At 47.4% G+C, this 17,229-nt stretch overlaps 2 protein-coding genes across 6 annotated transcripts in view; one reads left to right on the top strand and one right to left on the bottom strand.

Moving 5' to 3' along the window:
- The window catches only part of LOC124406498 (autophagy-related protein 16-1), a 230,123-nt gene that overhangs the window by 180,518 nt on the left and 32,376 nt on the right, over positions 1-17,229 (top strand). The window lies entirely within an intron of this gene.
- Positions 1-17,229, bottom strand: part of LOC124406496 — a 92,443-nt gene that overhangs the window by 68,522 nt on the left and 6,692 nt on the right. The window contains exon 1 of one of the 2 annotated variants that reach the window (XM_046881927.1): positions 12,233-12,254. The exons of the other annotated variant lie outside the window; for it this stretch is intronic. The gene's annotated coding sequence lies outside the window, so the exon portion shown is untranslated. Of the gene's footprint in view, positions 1-12,232; positions 12,255-17,229 lie in introns of those variants that run through there. 2 annotated transcript variants of the gene reach the window in all.

Raw genomic sequence — 17,229 nt, 5'->3', positions numbered from 1 at the left:
CTCGCCTCTGGTTTCCTTTCCTCTCCTTTCAGATTCCCTTTCACTTCCTCTCTACCCTTCTCTTTTATCTCTTTCCAATCTTTTTCTCGATTTTGCGTTTCTTGTGTTGTTTTCCGCTGATTCTTTGGTCTGCAACCCCGTGCCCCCATCGTATTTCGACTTTACACTTGGTTACCCCTATTTTTCCATCAACTAAATTAACCTTTTGCGTTTGGTAGAGACTCGCGAGGAGGATCGAGCCTCATACTTTCTGTCGCAAAAAGAATTATATTGTCTGCCTTCAACTTAGCGGGTGCAATTTATATGTAACTTCAACTCGCGTCCCATCAAACTAATTATCCTATCTACTGGGTCCAGTACTGTCACGCAGTCGTGTCTTTTCTTTCATTGCAACCGTCCTAAATATAAGCGTTTTGAAAAGACGTAACACTTCAGACAAGAGCTTCTATAAGATTCTTGCGGGACATCAAGACGGTTACCGTAAGGGTTTCGAAATATATAAAACATTCAAAATTTATCGGGAGTTTTTTTTTTTAATGCCTTTTTGTTTAACTCACAATCATATACACGCGTCGTATCCGTATACGAATTCGTGCGGAAACGTTCAAGTCTTTAATTTTTTTTTCTCGTATGCACCAGTGAAGTACATGCGATAAATGTCTGAGGCTAATAAAAGACTTGTTTTGCTCATTTCGACCTCGTCTAACAATAAGATCGCTTCTGGGGGGAGATTGTTGGAAACTTTCAGAGGCAATATCTCACGAGTGGTTGAACGATAAGATACTTAAATTGGCGTCGTTGAATTCGTTTCGATGTCCCGCATAAAACACGAGGAGAATGAAAATGCGAGATGGAAGTGATTTTGAAAATGAAAAACGACGCAAACTACTCTTCAAGCCGGTGACTCTGTTGAGAATAATAATATACGGCCACTAGTATCTACTTGCATCGCTGTAATCTTGCGATAGACTCGCAACGATTTTTATGGTTAGTTGTTGGCGAGAATTGTAATTTACAAGGTGTTATCGTCTGACAAGCTAGTGGGAGATAGAACTAAATTGCCTACGCCTGCGGGTAACAATTATGCGCTTGCCTTTAAGTCAATATTGAAACGAGAATTACCCAGAGATAGGTTACTCACGGACCCATGCACTAGACCTGAGTGAGGTGAGTTGTGTCAGCCCCTATTGTTCCGCACTTCCTGCACTGTTTCATTCCGTATTCGTCCTTTATTCTTGTTATTTTTTTACTACGCGTATACGTACTGCAGGGACTGACATCGAGCAATTTAAAATTCGAAAATTGATTCTCACTCTGTATCGCCGAACAAGGCACAGGCCTACTTTTTGAACCAAGTTCGAAAGAACATATCAAGTTTGGAATTTGAATCACGCATTATTCCCCATTCGGGACGTGTCAGTGGAATCTAAAGAAAACGAAAGCAAATAATAGACGCGTGACCTGCCTCTCTCGTGCGTGACGTTGCGTTAAACGGTGAACCTTGAACCGTACGTGCCTACATTACGAGGCTCATGACTTTTACTTTCAGTCAAAGAGCCGAGCCACGTTTCTCCCGGGCACCGGTGATCCGTCGATGAATTTTCAGTTCGATAATCTCGCCACCGTGTCCGAACTATCCTCGCCCACCGCCCGAGCTGTTTCCAACGGCCTCGGTGAGCGGCGATTGATCATCGGGATCCCGATTCACCAAATTCCACAGCCATCCATTCCATCGTGAACTAGCAAATATCAATGATCATGTGAACTGCTAATCAAGGAATAGGCAGTACAAACTCTGTTCATCGAACCTTGCGCGCTAACAGTGGGATAATCATAATTGCTGACGTGCAATTGAGCCTAGAGTAGTCGATCAAATAAACGCAGTAATCCGATGGCTCGTCCGTTCATACGTAACGTGAAATTAATTGGAAAAAATTGAAAATCAAATAAATAATGAATTCATTCGAACCTCGCCGTGGTCGGAGAATGTTCTACGACCGAACGTGAAAGCTTTACGAAGCGAAGTCTAGTTGCTATCCTCCGGCTGCTGCGGAAGCCGCGACTGGGATATTCTTAATGGCTATACGCAATTAGCCACAAATCATTGGAATGATGTATAACTCGCAAGAATATGCCCCCGTCGGCGAAGTAGCCGTGAACTTTTCCCAGGACAGCAGTAGCTGGGCAGACGATTTATCCCCGGGTGTATTGTGGATATCAGAGAAAGAATCCTCCCCGGAGGGAGGTAAGTAGAAGTCAGAGAGACCTGACTATGAGACCGGCATCACGGAGAAATCGAGTCTGTCGGAAGTCGACTTAGTTGCCACGGTTGAACCGGCCGAGAAGAACAAGATACGCTGATAGTTTACAACTGAGGGCAAACTGCTAAGTGCAACGCGGGTAAACATGTCGGCTTGGGAGAAAAGAGAGAAGGACCTGCGTGAGCAATCGAGGGAGTGAGTGACGTACGTTGAGAGGAAGAGAGCCCGGTTACTACACGGTCGCGGTGCCATGTGCTAGGGATATAAAATCTATCACCCGGTCAATTGCCTGCGAAAGGACTCGCTGCCGATGCTGCAGGTTCTTCTATGATCACTCGCATGGCATCAGCCGTGAAGCAACGCCGGACGTGTAGCCGTACAACGGAGGACAAGCTGTGAGTAACAATAATAACGACGCATGTGGTTTATCGGGGGCAATTAAGGAGTTTGTCATTAGCGATTTCATCGGTCAACTGCACGCCGTGAAGAAGAAATGATTTGAGAGTTCTGTTACACACGAGTGTGGATAGATTTCGACTCGTATCACTCGGCAGTCATTAAATAATTAAAGTTATTATATTTACGCTCGTAAAGACGGTCAGCTTGTCAGAGCTTGGCGGAATGACTGCAGCCGGTAAGCCTGGCGAGCTATGGGGATATAAAACTCGCTCCTGCACCGCCGTTGTGTTATTATAAATTCCCTAGGAGCAGTGTACCTGCCGGCGTGCGAAGGCTGACAATGAGCGAGAGGATTACCCCTAATAACTTTGAGTTGATAAAAAGGAGGCTAAGTGAATGTACCCTTCGAAGGGAACGGCCCAGGTCAAACCATACGTTGAATATCGAAGGGCCGAGTCCAGCGCTTAATGCAGTCTCGCACCATATATCCGGCGAGCCGCTCAAGCCTTGCAAGGTCAGACTTGAACCTCCTGTAATCGCTGTCCATCTTACGATGCAAAACGGCGTAGGTTATGCAACGCGTCGTCGTGGCTCAGGGGAGCCAAGCCGCGGCTGTTAGTTACACGCGTCTTAATTGCACGTAGGCGATACTCTCTTCCGATGCTATCACGTGGCAGCTGTCAACGCAAGCTTCTGCCCGCGCCTGAGCTAACGGGTGTCGTGTAAGTATCCAATTTGCGTGAATTCCAACACCTTGACACGCCGTCCAGAAACTCGGCTCGCATCCTGCAACGATGACAGAAATCGTATAACCGAGGGATTTCCAGCTTTCAGGAACTAGTCGCCCCGCGATCAGAGTACGCTGGTGAAAATAAAAGAGGCCATAATTTCGCTGACCCCAATTCCGACCCAGACGAGAGGTCGTCTCTTCTTGACAGGATCTGAGCACTTCACCTTGTTCCCAGCCCGACTGACTTAAAAATTGAGATTATCTATCCCAGCTGAGAACGGCGAGGCCGCTTCTCCGGCTTCCTCATCGCATAACCGCATTGTAAAAATGTATGTAACAGAGCAGTCTGCTGCTTCCGGTGAACATCGAGGTGTTCTCAAGCGTTCCCCAATAACGGGAAAGTCTGCGTAACCGCTTATCCCCTGCACGCTTGCATAATGCGCGCGGTAAATGAGCTGCGGATGATAAGTCTAGTTGAGAATATCTTGCACAAGGAGGCTCTGACCTCGCGCCATACGCGCAGCAAGGGTGTCGACCGAATTCATTATCGGGCAGGCTGTGATTCATGAACTTGGTGCCTATCTGCGTAGACCCAAGGAGGCGACACGTTATTCTATTTGCACGAGGCGCGGATCCGAGGCTGGATAGTCAGCCTGGCCGGATCACTCCGACGCTTGCGATTAGCCAAAGTGCGCGTGGGTGTAGCTGGGAAAGCACTCTCCTTCTTCACCCCACGTATCATCGCACGCACTCGTTATACCGACTCCGACCGGAGCTCGGTTCTTGGCTCTTATGTGCACCCTCGAGGCTCGCTCGCTTCGTTCTTCGCCGGCGAGTCCGCGTCTTCGTCTCTCTCGCTCCCACGTTGCAGACGAGCCCGTTCGTCTCCCTTTCGCGGTGCTCGCTCAGCCCGCAAATCATATTCACGAAGTCGAGGCATTTCCTCGTCCGTTTGCCGCGGACTCGCTTCCGCCCGTCTCGAACTCGTTTTGCTCCGGCAGCGGTGACGCGGTGACGCGCCTCGACGCCGCGATGTTGCAGTTGGCTCGTTGCAATTTAGAGATTAAAATCGCGTTAGCGAAAGCGGTGGGTGAAAAATTCTCCCGCTTGCTAATCTGCCGATCAACCTACGCCTAGCGCTTGCAAAAGGATGCTCGAAAACTCCATTATAACACCGTCGGGAGTGGCTCGCCTACCACATCGACCGCGTCGCGCTCTCATCTCTGTCGTAATCAAAGTGATCCCTTACCCAGCTGCACCTGACAAGACCTCATACGCAACGTCTGGCTGCGAGTGCCTCACATCAGAGTGACAGCGGATTGACCTCCGCCCTGAGCATGCCGCTCGAGGAATTCAAAATTTCCCTCGAAGATGGTGCAAGTTAAGGTCGACGACGTCGACCGTCGACCGTCCCTCGGGCGTCCGAGTCTCGTTGGCGGTGGAAATGCCTGCGGTCGAGTCTTGGCTCCCCTCGCCGCGATCTTGGCTGGCACTTCTCGCCCTCGGAATGCTTCTGGAAATTCTGTTCGTATCTTTTCCTCGTCTCGCGCCCAGGGCGCCTGCAACAACGCTGCGCACCATTGCCTTATTCCCTCCTCGCGTTAAAGGTACGATAATCGGCCCACGGGCTTTTGGCTCTCGCCGGACACTCCTCCGAGAAAAGGGGAAGGAGAGAGGACCGGGATAATATGCGGGGGAAAGAGAGTAGGTACGACGATTATCCGACCCGAGCCAACTCGAGAGAAACCGCTATCGCCTATTGGATTGCGGTTCGCTCGGTAGATGCCGACGTCAATTGCTCGTCAGACTCACCTCTCTCGGAACCACCGCAAGCTTTCGTTGACCCGCCGAGTCCGTATTCCCGCAGCACCCGCCGATCCACCCGGGATCTTAAAACCCTCCCGTTATAGGTAGGTACGTATCTCAGCTACCCTGGCAAATCGTTCCTGTGCTCCATACTCATACTCATACTCATACTCATACTCATACTCGTTTCTCCCACAATGTAGAGGATGGTTCGTTCTAACTCGGCTGATACGATTCATACGTGACCTGTGGCCGATACAAAAATAACCTTCGGATAAAAAGCTTGCTTTTCCCCAACCGCGTCTCGTCCTACAAGCCGGGAGGACACATTTTCACCATAAAGGATACGGGTAATCCTTTCAAAGCTCGGCAAACCCCGTTCAAATGGATTCTTTCAAGTTATGGAAGGGAAGAAAAACGAATCATTGAGTTTGCCGCTTTATGGAAAACTTCCGTCAGCCACACCTTCTACTCGTCACTTTCGTTTTTACCGCGTCTACGTACAGTTGGTAGCAGCAATAAAACTCATTCAAATTGACGATCATTAATGAATAGAAATGAGGCTGTCGCGAAATGAGACTGACGCGGTATTATCGGTCAATTCGTATACACGAGACTCCAGTCGCGCACAATGTCTATATCCATGACCACACACACCCACAACGATAGGAATGCAAATTGCAGCTAGATCGCGCGATGCCCGCGGTGTCGGAACAGCGGGGGAGCCGTCTGCTCTGGCAGAAGCTGCTTTTTCTTGCTCCAACTCAGCCGCGACATGTATAAGCGTATGCATACATAAAGCTGTGTACTCGCGGCAGTATAAGCTGCATATCAGCCGCGTAACGTCGTTCCCCTATCTATCCGGCAGCCCTGCGAGGGTCTATATGCGCGCTTCCAGCGCACGTCAGCGATAACTTTTAACCGCGGATCCGCATCGGAATACCCGCCGAATCCGAATTCCATAAACGCTCCTCTGCACGGCGGAAAGAAGACGAGGAGATGAGAGACTGAGTAAAGTGGAACGGCACTTCCAAACCGAGGGAAGCCATCCCGGGATTCGGCTTACAAGGCAATATTCAAGCCGCAGGGCAGAAACAGCGGCCGGTTTTTGGGAGCCAGGTGTTAAAAATGTCGGCGGTGTCTGATTCGTTAAAAATTACTGCGTTGATAACTTTTGTAAATTAAATTCAACACGTATGCTCCACGTCGACTCTGTCAGACATCCGTTCTTCGCGTTTTTCACCCTAGTTCGTCTCGCTACCGGATGTCAGCCGATCCTCAAGAGTCAACGCTCGTTATTTTTCTGATTTTATAGTGATTTCATCGCTCCTTTGATCACATGTGATTCTGCTCTTTCTCTCGGATGAAACGGAGGGAAAATTTGTTTTGCGGTATGGCAGGTGAATGATGACGCGTAATCTCGGTTCCGGTGTTTTCTTCTCTTCTAATCGCTGAGCCATTATAAGCCAGTGGATATCTGCGTAATGAATTGTACACCGGTGAACGCTAGCCAAAACCAGACAACGGCGGTTTCTCGCGTTGATTTCTGCATAATTTCGCCACTCGCACAAGTCCAGAGACAAGTCGCGTACGGCTTTGCGTGGCTTACAATTACCACCGTTCAACACGTAATTCGCTGTTTCAGCCGCCACTTCTTTGGTCGCATTCAGCTTTATGGAAATCGGAGCTAATTGGACCAGCTGTTGAAAGGCACTCGCGTAAGCACCGTTGAAACAGGCTAAAATTGTATAACAAAGCAATTTACGGACGACCGAAAATTCATTCGTTTAATTCGAGTCGAGTTTTGCCGACTGTGCGAATAGCGCGTTGAATTTCTAAGCTTAAAAATAGATACGGATGAACAAAATGAATATCCACTTTCGCATAACGGCATTCAAAATAAATTCTGTTTCTAATCTAACACAGACTAGTACGTAGATACCTGCGAACGTCACCTTCGCGGCTTCCCGCGATTACCTCGTATCAGCATCGTTTGACGTGTCGTCGGTAATAAATAAAATATCAGGTACATGTACCCGGAGTATTTAAGGTCACTAACGTCGTGCAGCCGAGATCGGACGGGCAGGAAAATGCAGGCAAGGAATAAAGTCATACCGCTACATACCGTCGACCTACCGGCCGTATATGGAGTTGGCCACGTTTTCAATTATACACGATGAACCCTGACACCGAAATAATTATCTCCTCGGTCCGTTACTTGGTAGGTACCGGCGCCATGGGAGACGCCGAAGCGTGGATGGCTACTATGCTCGCAATGACCGCAAAAGGTTTACCGATCGGCGCTACCCAATCTCCGATAGTTAGCTCGAGCGTGATAATTGCATGATTTTCCGTGGCTTAGTTAAGGACCGGCTGTCTTTCCGCCCCCGCCCTGACCTTCCTTTCTATTTCCCCTTTCTGCCGCGGGATCGGACATTAAACGTAAGAGGCTTAGAGGAAGAAATTTACTTCCAAACCAAACTCGCCGAGGCTGTGTATAACCTCTAAGCCCCTAGCTTCTTCCGCGTCTGTCGACCCGCCGCACCAATTGCCTTCCAACGTCAGCAAGATGACGGGCATTGTTGCAGAACAGAGCTAACGGCGGGGTGAAGACATTAGTTGCGGAGCGGCCGGGATTCCTACCCCGACCCGCCGTATATCTCATCCTATTTTCCATTTCGTCCAGAATCGATTCCGGCAAACTGGCGATGGTCCTCCTATTCCTTGCTTCGATAGATTCTTGGCAACAGCTGGAATTCCGGGACGCTTTTTTCCTGACGTCCATCCGGGAGAAATCAGGGAGAATCTTGTTCGGATACTCTCCACACTACTGACAATGATTTTATCTATAGAACACATGTGGGTCCAAAAAACGGTAGATGCTTGTGTACTTTTTTCTTCTAATTTCATCATCATTTTTTAGAAGAGTGGACAATTTCTTGCTCTTTCAGTCAGGAACTCTTAAATACGGAACAACGTGGTTTACCCTCGTTGTGAAGACTTTGATGATATCATAGTTACGGTTTCGAAAGAATTGTGTAAAAGCTTTTATTAATAATGCGTTTTCCATAAGTCTTCGGAATTCTATATTGAATCAGAATTTTCATCACCGTTCGATCGTCACGTAATTCCCTCGGAGTTCTATTCAACCGATTGATTCTAACTCTCCAACTGCACCTCGGCGTAGCGCAAGATTCGCTTTTTCTTTTCATTTAATTTAAATAATTGAACAAAGGACCGTTCACTAAACTGCTAAACTTGAGAAGAATCTTCTTCTCTCCTAGTCTTCTCAGAAGTTCAGTTGTGAATCGATGGCACACCGTTCGTCTGATGATGGAAAATCTTATCACGGAAACGAGCTTATGTGATATAGAACCGTGCAGGATCAGAGTGGATAAAACCCGCAGTGGGGATCCTGCATGTTGTATGAAAATTGCTCACAAAAGTGTTTCTGCACATCACGCGACTCGGTTGGTGGTGCTGGTGGAAAACTGGTTCAACGTTGCTTGCATGATTGAATTTTTTTTCTATTCCTCCGCGCGGTGTCGATCATGCCGCAAAAGATTGCACAACTAGTTGATTTATGCCACGATAACCTGGCTAGGTCGGTACCAGGATACGGAAGAACAGCCGGAGGATGAGACCGCGCTGCGTTAAATGATGCTGCATTATCTGTCGCCCGCGCTCTCTATTCCGATGGACAAGAGAGTTAACCTCATACGAGGCTCGCTCGTGCATCAACAAGCAGCTCCTGGAGCGACGGTGGCGATGTCCGCGATGTCCGCGTTATCTTGCGCATAAATTTGCACGGGTTTGCAAAGCAGGGTCGTTTTCATCTCGTCTCTTCCGCTCCTTCGACCTCCTCGAGTACTCGACCGGTAGTCGCTCCGTGGCCTGAGCGAACAACAACTCCGAGAGGAAATCTCGTCTGCGGGGTAAAATTGGCGGAATCAAACTCTCGGAGAACTAACTACACGGCACGAGGACCCTTTTCGTTTACTCCTTCTCTTCCTTCTCTTCCTTCTCTTCCTTCTCTTCACAGGCGGGAGAATTATTTCCCCGATGTATCACCAGAACGGCCGAGGCATTTTCTTGTTCCCGCAGCTCCTCGGATCGCCGTTACAACTCGAGGAGGCAGAACTACCCTCCTCACCCTCGATCGATCCACGATTCCCTTTCCTACACAAAACGGCTCTTGCACCTACCTCCTTCGCTTCGTTTTCATCCCCCACGAATGTCGTTCGGGTCCGAAAACAGCCCGACATTCCGTTTTCCCCGTAAATTAACCGCGGTACAAAGAAGTTCGTGGAACCCTCCTTACATATAACACGCCAACGTAACGCTGGAAAGCTGCCTCGATTAAACATCGATGAATCGTCGGGCTTCGTGGGCGGTATTTATATCTCATTTACGTTTAGCTTCTCTACAACCTGCACGACGATCGAGTGACAAGGTGTGATTGGAGATGACGTTGTGGTCAGACTGCGGTGGCAGCTACGCCGTGCCGCCGGACATCAAGCGTGTCGAGTGACGATCTGGAATGATTTCTTTCGCTGTTGGGAGCCGGAGGACCGATTCTTGACGGTGGACGAACGAGTCTCCTGACAGCCGCCGAGAGTGCGAATGAATTGAGATGTTGATTGCACCGTACGCAATCATTCCTCGTATTATTGCGGTCGAGCGGTTTGAACGGGCGTTGTGACGGCCTCTCGATGTTCGCTTGTTTTTATCAACCCCTTCGAGTGGATTATCAAATTGAATCTGCCGCCAGTTCTTGCCGTCCGTGACGCACGCACATACATACATACCTACATTCGCTTACTTCTGCTTCTCGGCAAGGTCGGTCGTCGGACGCGGGCACCGTGAACGAAGTTGACATTAATCTTATGATTAATGAACAGCGTGCAGTGCAGTGTGCAGCCCGCTCCGTATTAACGATCGTAAAGTATCAGTTTTAACCTCGTACCTCTGGTTAATGTCCGATTCGATTGAATCATCGGATCGTCAACTGGAGTATCTTGAACAATTTTTTACTCTCCTAGTCGGCCATCGGCGTTGCGTTAATTAGCTGAGGTGTGATTAGCGACGAGTACCTACGGAGTTGCTATTGAGAGCGAAAGATAAATGGCGATCGTAATGAGGGGGAAGCGTCGTCACCCTAAACCTCGTGCAAGAATCGCTATGAAATCGGACCAGTCAAGCTGCTTCTCTATAAAATACGACCGGAGTTACCGATGGCAGGTGACAAATAGGTACTGTTACAGCCAATTTCTTTAATAAATGATGCCATTAGACGCCAAGAGGCGATAAAAATTTACGTAAAATTATATTATGCGCTTTCACCCCCGCCTCGTCTTGAGGTGAAATTGGATATTTATTGAAGGCGGTTACAGATACGTCATTTCCGCGGTTCCTTTCATGGCCCGTCTTCTCCTGCCCAGTCTATTATAGGCTACATAATGCGGCTGTTCGGAAGCCAGGAAGGATCCTTTCAAAGATACCACCTGATTCTCAAATTAACAGTTTCGACATTTTCCTCGCGCAGAATGACTTGCATGAATAATTTTTCGGCCGTAGGATTGATCGATCAGGGCTTTTGTAGGATGAAATCGATGCTGTACGTTATATATAAACTACACGTCAGCACGTATACGTACGCTTTGAGTTTTCTTCGGAATTCCTTATTTTCATTTCTTGGGTAATTCGCGTAGCTACCCTAGAAACGATTTCAAGAGGTAAACCGTACGCGGAACTGCAGCCGCAGCTGCACTCGTGCAGCGCGGTAAAGTGCAGTTCGCGAGTTGAGTAATTCGCACAACATCGATCCACCGTTAGCGAGGACGGACTCGTGCGGCATGAAATTTGCACACCCTTATAGTTTCCGAAATTAAGGGAGAATAGAAAAAACAATCGTAAAGATGAAGGCTTTACCAATATAACTACAGACTGATTGAAAAACTCAGCTCGATCGATAAACGCGGATCAGCCATTTACAGCTACTCGTACGAGGTACGCGAGCTTGCGTCAAGATGCGGGACAACTGGATGGATGGATAGATGGATGGATGGATGGATGGATGGATGGATGGATATAAAACCGCGGAGATTGCAGGTGTAATACGTGCGCGGCAGAGGAGCAAGGCAGGCAAGGTACGCCGACAACGCAAAGTTGTAGGTCGCGACTTATTATCCTGTTTTACCCGATCGATCTGAAAAAGGATTCTTCCTCGAAGCGAACCGTGGAACCGAACGCGTCGCTTCGATTGACCGTCAATAATTCAATCGATCCCCGCGTATGCGATCAACGCATGTAACTGGTACTGCAGCTGGGTCGCGTCGAGGTCGGGTACTTCGAAATATGATCCTACCCACAACACGCCTCTGGCAATTATTATCATTACCATCCCATATTGAAATCTGCTTTTCAGCCGTGTATTTTTACCCGTGTATTTATAATGTTCCGCAAAAGCGTAATATAACGTATCTGTACTATCGTATCACCCCTCGGGGATGCAGACCGTGTATTTTCCATCAGGTTCTAAAAGCTTTACGCGACTTCGTCATCCCATCTGGGCGAATAATTTCTTTCTATTTCTATTTTTCTCTTTACCACTCAGCAAAGACACCAACTCACGTTACCGTGGTAAAAGAAAAAAAAATAAAGAAGAAAAAGTAGAGTCTCCTCGCATGAAACGAGAGAAACAGCGTAATTTTTTCAGAGAGAATCCGATCTCTGTTTCTATACATGATGTAGTCATTCTCTTGTTACTCTGATCCGTTTTTAAATTCATTTTACTTTTATTCGTTGTTAAAATTATCCCTGAAATCAATCAGTGTATGTACATAAGGATCGTATCATTCCAACAAGCAGACCGTGGGTTCTTATTATGTTTGAAACAGGAAGGAGTATACAGGGTACGCATCACTGGGACTCGTTGTTGACGGGAGAAGAGTAGCACCCGCGCTGCGACTTCGCTCTTGCACTTTGGACGCCAATGTACTATACCTACCCGTGTATATACTCGTAATTGGCTCACTAGAATGAGGTATTACCGGATACCGTTCCAGGCAGCTCGATCTTCTTCGCAATCCTCATTACGGCGGAGAATACTGATTCGCAGTAGCAGAGACAAAAGTAATAATAATTATTATTATTACCATTACTATTATTATAGTAACAACAATGTTATTAGTAATGCCGATGGTTTGATAAAAGATTATATCGAACAGGGCACATTATTAGCCATGGCTCGTCTTTCTTTGCCTGAAGAAATTCCCTTAATCACCGTGATTGGCTTGTGGTCATTTCCATTTGAGCCCAGACTCTTTGATGTTCAATTTTCGACTACAGGAGTAGCGTATTTGGTGAACGATGGATCGGAATACGTTATATCAATTTCTCCGAACGTGTCCAACGGTGCTTTTATTAAAATGAAATTTCTCTTAAGGCTTGGTGCAAACAGTCGTTAAAAGCATTAGAGCAATTGAATAAAAACCCGTATCTGTCGCTGCGTGCAGCCCGTACACGAAATTGAAGTGACGAAATATCAGTAATTTTCTATACTCGTATACACGTTCGTTCCCTTGAGCCTAGTGCTGGTACAGAGTAGTCTTCATACAAGGCTTACAAATTGAAACGACACTCAGCCAGGTCGTCGAACCTTATAAGGCGTCTAGTTCTCTCCTGGAATTACGTGTGCACCTGCATTTCCGAAAAACGGAAACAAATAGAAGAGAACCGGTCAATTTAACCTGCATAATAGTTTCCTTCGAGAAAAAAGGTGTTGACACGTGAATAATACCTAACGATAATCACACATACGTGCATATTAAAGGTGGACATATGCATCGTATGAATGTGCACACACACACGCATGTAAAGAGGCGTGTGGCGCTGAGCTCATTTCGCTGAGCACGTGCTGGGAACCATGAAAACTTAATTATCGCTGGCTTACCTTGTTAAAGCCGAGCGAGGATCTCTTGCGATAATCGAGGTGCAAATATTTGTTTGGAAGTTAATTCAAAGGTATACAATACAAACGCGAGGAGCGGGTTTATACGAAGGGGGAGGAGGATGAAATATTTCGGTAAAAGATTTCCGAACCGAGTGTAACGATGACGCGTTTGCGGAAAAAGTTTTGCCTCATCGGTTTAGAGTAAAGCGCTCATTTATATGCGTGGTATTGACGTATTGCTTTTTTTTAACGTCGGCAAACATCGCCGTACAACGTTTCGTCCCCCCGCGCGCTTCCGGTAAACAAATTACGTAATTACCGAGACAAGTTATTGCAGCCTATCGGATCACTTCTCCTTCTGCGTCACTCCCTGTACAAACTCGTAAATTGCCTATCCCGGGACACCGTGCAGCTCTACGTCCATTCATTTCGCTGAGAAACTCTTTAATGCCTCGCTGATGAAAAGACGAGGGGTAGGTGAAACTTCCCTTTACACACTTCCGATTGGACCTGGTATACGTAGGTATGCGCAACAGAGAACGGAACGAGGCGAAGTTCCAAGTACGGAAAATCGGTCCACGGAAAGCAAATCCACCGCGTCAAGTAATCGAATCGCGCAAGTTTCCGATGCATCGAGTCGATATGCCAATTTAGTTGTTTTGTGCTCACCCGAGGAAACGGAATTTCCAGGTCACCCGTCTAGCTCTCTTTTATGCGCCTAGCTGTTACCCGCACGGAGCAATATTTCCTCTTCAGATTTCTCGTCCCTCGAGACTGCAAGTGCGAAGAAAAATTTATGCAATGTTTTCGCATCCGAGCGGCTTGGAATCGTTCTAACGATCGGTCCGTAATCCTTAGACCATGTACGGTTCGTTGTTGCCTACTCAATTGTTCGAAAATACGTGCGGAGTATCAGGAAAATAGCTTGAATATCACCGTTCGATGAGTGCTCGTTGAAAGAGTGTAATGCCGGAGAATTCTTCGCTGCAACTTCTCGAATCATAGCTAATTAGCACTGATAATTTATTTTAATGAATACATGCATGAATGGGTTGAGAAACTGATTGAGAATAAAGGAACAAGCTACATGTGTAAAATATTGAAATTACCTAATGAAATGATTTACGATTCAAGAAATTGCGATACGATTAAATTTTCGCAGCGTCGTTGAGTCGCTAAGAAATGGGCGTGATTCTGTAATACCGCAAGTAAATTTCAAAGGTTTTCGCGAAATGCTACGGACCGTGACTTACGACAAGCCCCTTTACTTTGGCTGCATCTAATTAAGAAAGGGCGACCTCTCCGGAGTTTCTGACTTTTAACTAATATTATATGAAATTGAAAAGTTTCGCCGTAACAAAACCGCGGTAATTAAAACAGAAAAATAAAAAATAAAATATAATAAAAAATAAGAAGAAGAAGAAGAAGAGAAAGAAAAAGAAATTACATTTAATTTCAAGAAATACGCGTGCTTGAGAAATTCCCCGCCCTCATAATGAGGCGTAGGGTTCATGCTTTTTCGACGGAAGGAACTTTGAGGAACAAGCGCAAGTTCATTTTATGCTGTATGCTGCAGAATAGCAGAATAGCAGAATAGCAGCAGCAACAGCAACGGCAACGGCGGGCAGATTTGTTCTTCTGGAATAGTAGGATAATACAAACGAATCGGGAAGTAACTTTGCAAATGAACGGAGCCGGGGAGCGGTGTATAGACTTTGAAAAAGGAGAAATGTAATCCGGTCGGGCACCGTTTGTTTGCTCGAAGAATCGCGAGCTGGTGCAACGGTCCTCGAGCTTAAGACTCGCTATCGTAACAATTAAGAGGCTATCGTCACTTATACGAGGATACGGCGAGCGCTTAGTAAGAGGGTATAAGGGGCTGGAGGGAGAGTAATAATGCACTCGTAAAATTTGTGCCCGAATAATAATTCGTGGATTAAGGCCAGGCGGACGCGCATTGCTATGCACGACCCGAATGAAATTAGCCAGGCAAAAGTACTTTGTACAGTTATGCGTCGTTGATATGTGGGACGAAACGTGACTCAACGAGTCACGAATACCCCGAAGCTGTGTGGGTTTCGTACGACAGGCAGAAGCAGCAGCACCTCGCTTCGCCGAAGCCTCTCTTCGATCGAGCCGGACAACGGTTCTCCTGATTTTCAACCTGTAAAGACCGCAGCATTCTTCGACGACACGTATGCTCGCAGCGGCGTGCTTCCGATACGCCTTCTTGTGCCCCTTTTACCGATCCACGGCACAGCCGAAGAGGCCCAACTTTCGTTAAATCGGAAAAATCAAACAACGCAACGCCCCCCGTATTTAGAAAAAACAGAAACAACGATACCCTGTCGAATCACGCAGACATGCGTTTTATTCAATTCCCTGTAAGGTAGTCGACACCTGCAGAAAACAAGGACCGTTTGAAGTACGTGCCAATCGTACAGTGATGAGCTAAGTTGAGCTGCCTACCTACCCGACGATTTTCTGCAGAAGGCGCGATTCAGATTCTCTGAATGATTAGGCGGAACGCATGCGAGGAAAAAGCTCCGAGGTGGTATTCAGACCTGAATGTTTTACCTAGGCCTAACCCTAACGAGCTTACCGCGCTCACGTAATTAAACGTTGCGTCGGCTGACCCGTGCTCACGTGTATTTATAAAATCACCGGCTTCCACGAGCGCGTTAGCCGCATCCTGAAGCTTCCTGGTTCACCTTGACCCGTAAATCACCGATTGTAGGACTCGGCCTGGACAGAAGCCGACATGAGTGGCTTACTCTAGGAAAGCAACCCTGCCTACCTACGTATACATATACCTACTTGCGGATAAGTAGACGTATACCTACCCAACCCATTCAACCGACCTATTCAACTTCGGCGATGTGCGGGACGCGTTACTCTGCCGAGCGTTACCAAGTAGCTAAGCTTACACCGAGGAGTAGCCAAGAACTAACCAAGTTCTGGGACCGCAAAGGCAAAGGCAAAGGCTACGTAACAATTCCCGGCATCCGACTTCCCCTATTTATACCAAGATGAAGTACACTTGCTCTCTCCACGTAGGTAAGACCTTGCAAGCCTCGACGACGCGATCGGCTAACTTTTGACACACGTACTTGAACGCGTTATTCCCGAAAGGGAACCATACCATGAGCACAACTTTATGAAACAAACGTGCAGGGTCTCATTTCGACGAAAAGCCATATGCACTTAGCTAGTTATTCTAGGATAAAACCGCTGGGTGGCGTCTGATGGCGTTTACAGAGCCTGCGTCTAGGCTTTTTGAATGGGTTATAACAGTGTTAGTGGAGGTTGGAACCCCCGCAAAGGGGGGAACCGAGAGTAGTCTTTCTGGTGGGTGAAGATACACAGTGGTGAAAGAACGTGGGTGCCTTGGAGCAAACGATAAGGACCTGGAAAACGGGCTAGCCAATTCTTGTTCCAGGAATCTGCGGATTTTTCCTTGGTGCAGAAAGCACCGGAACGAGTATATGTGATATTTTATATTCGACAAAAAGACCGGAGTGTAGGTGCCGCCGGGAGAAATGGTACGAGAGGATGAAAAAAATGAGAAACGAACGAACAAACAAATCGAAATAACGCTCAGGGAAATTCGCGTAGGTTTGAAAAGAGAGGAGGAGGAGGAGAAGGAGGAGAGGGTGGCGCCGTGTTCCGCGTAGTCTTCGCGGGACTTCGAAGGCGCCAAACAGCAAGCCTCGTTTGATCGGCACAAAGCGGTACATCGAGTGGTAAACTCGACTAGGCACGATGAAAAACATAGTTTTGGTAGTCGGGGTGCCTCTCATCTCCCACCCTCTCCTCCTCTCGGGTCCGTGCCATGCTTCCGAAACGGGAAGCACCAAACGGCCTCTGTGATCCGCTTCCGTCGCACATATCGAACTAATTACGCGCTCGTCCTTTGCGGGGGTCCTAGACGTGCGTGGGTGGAACGCGCAAAGTTCACCGAAAGCGCCTTTGAAAGTGCTTTCGACTAGGCGATTGTCTCTCCGGGACTCCGTGCGACCGCCCTGCTCGTCTAGCTTGTCCGTCACTTTGTCACCGTGCACGCCGTGAGGAAACCGATG

This window comes from Diprion similis, chromosome 6 (assembly GCF_021155765.1).
Source record: "Diprion similis isolate iyDipSimi1 chromosome 6, iyDipSimi1.1, whole genome shotgun sequence".
Lineage (NCBI taxonomy): Eukaryota > Metazoa > Arthropoda > Insecta > Hymenoptera > Diprionidae > Diprion > Diprion similis.
This window is presented reverse-complemented; position numbering and strand designations above follow the sequence as displayed.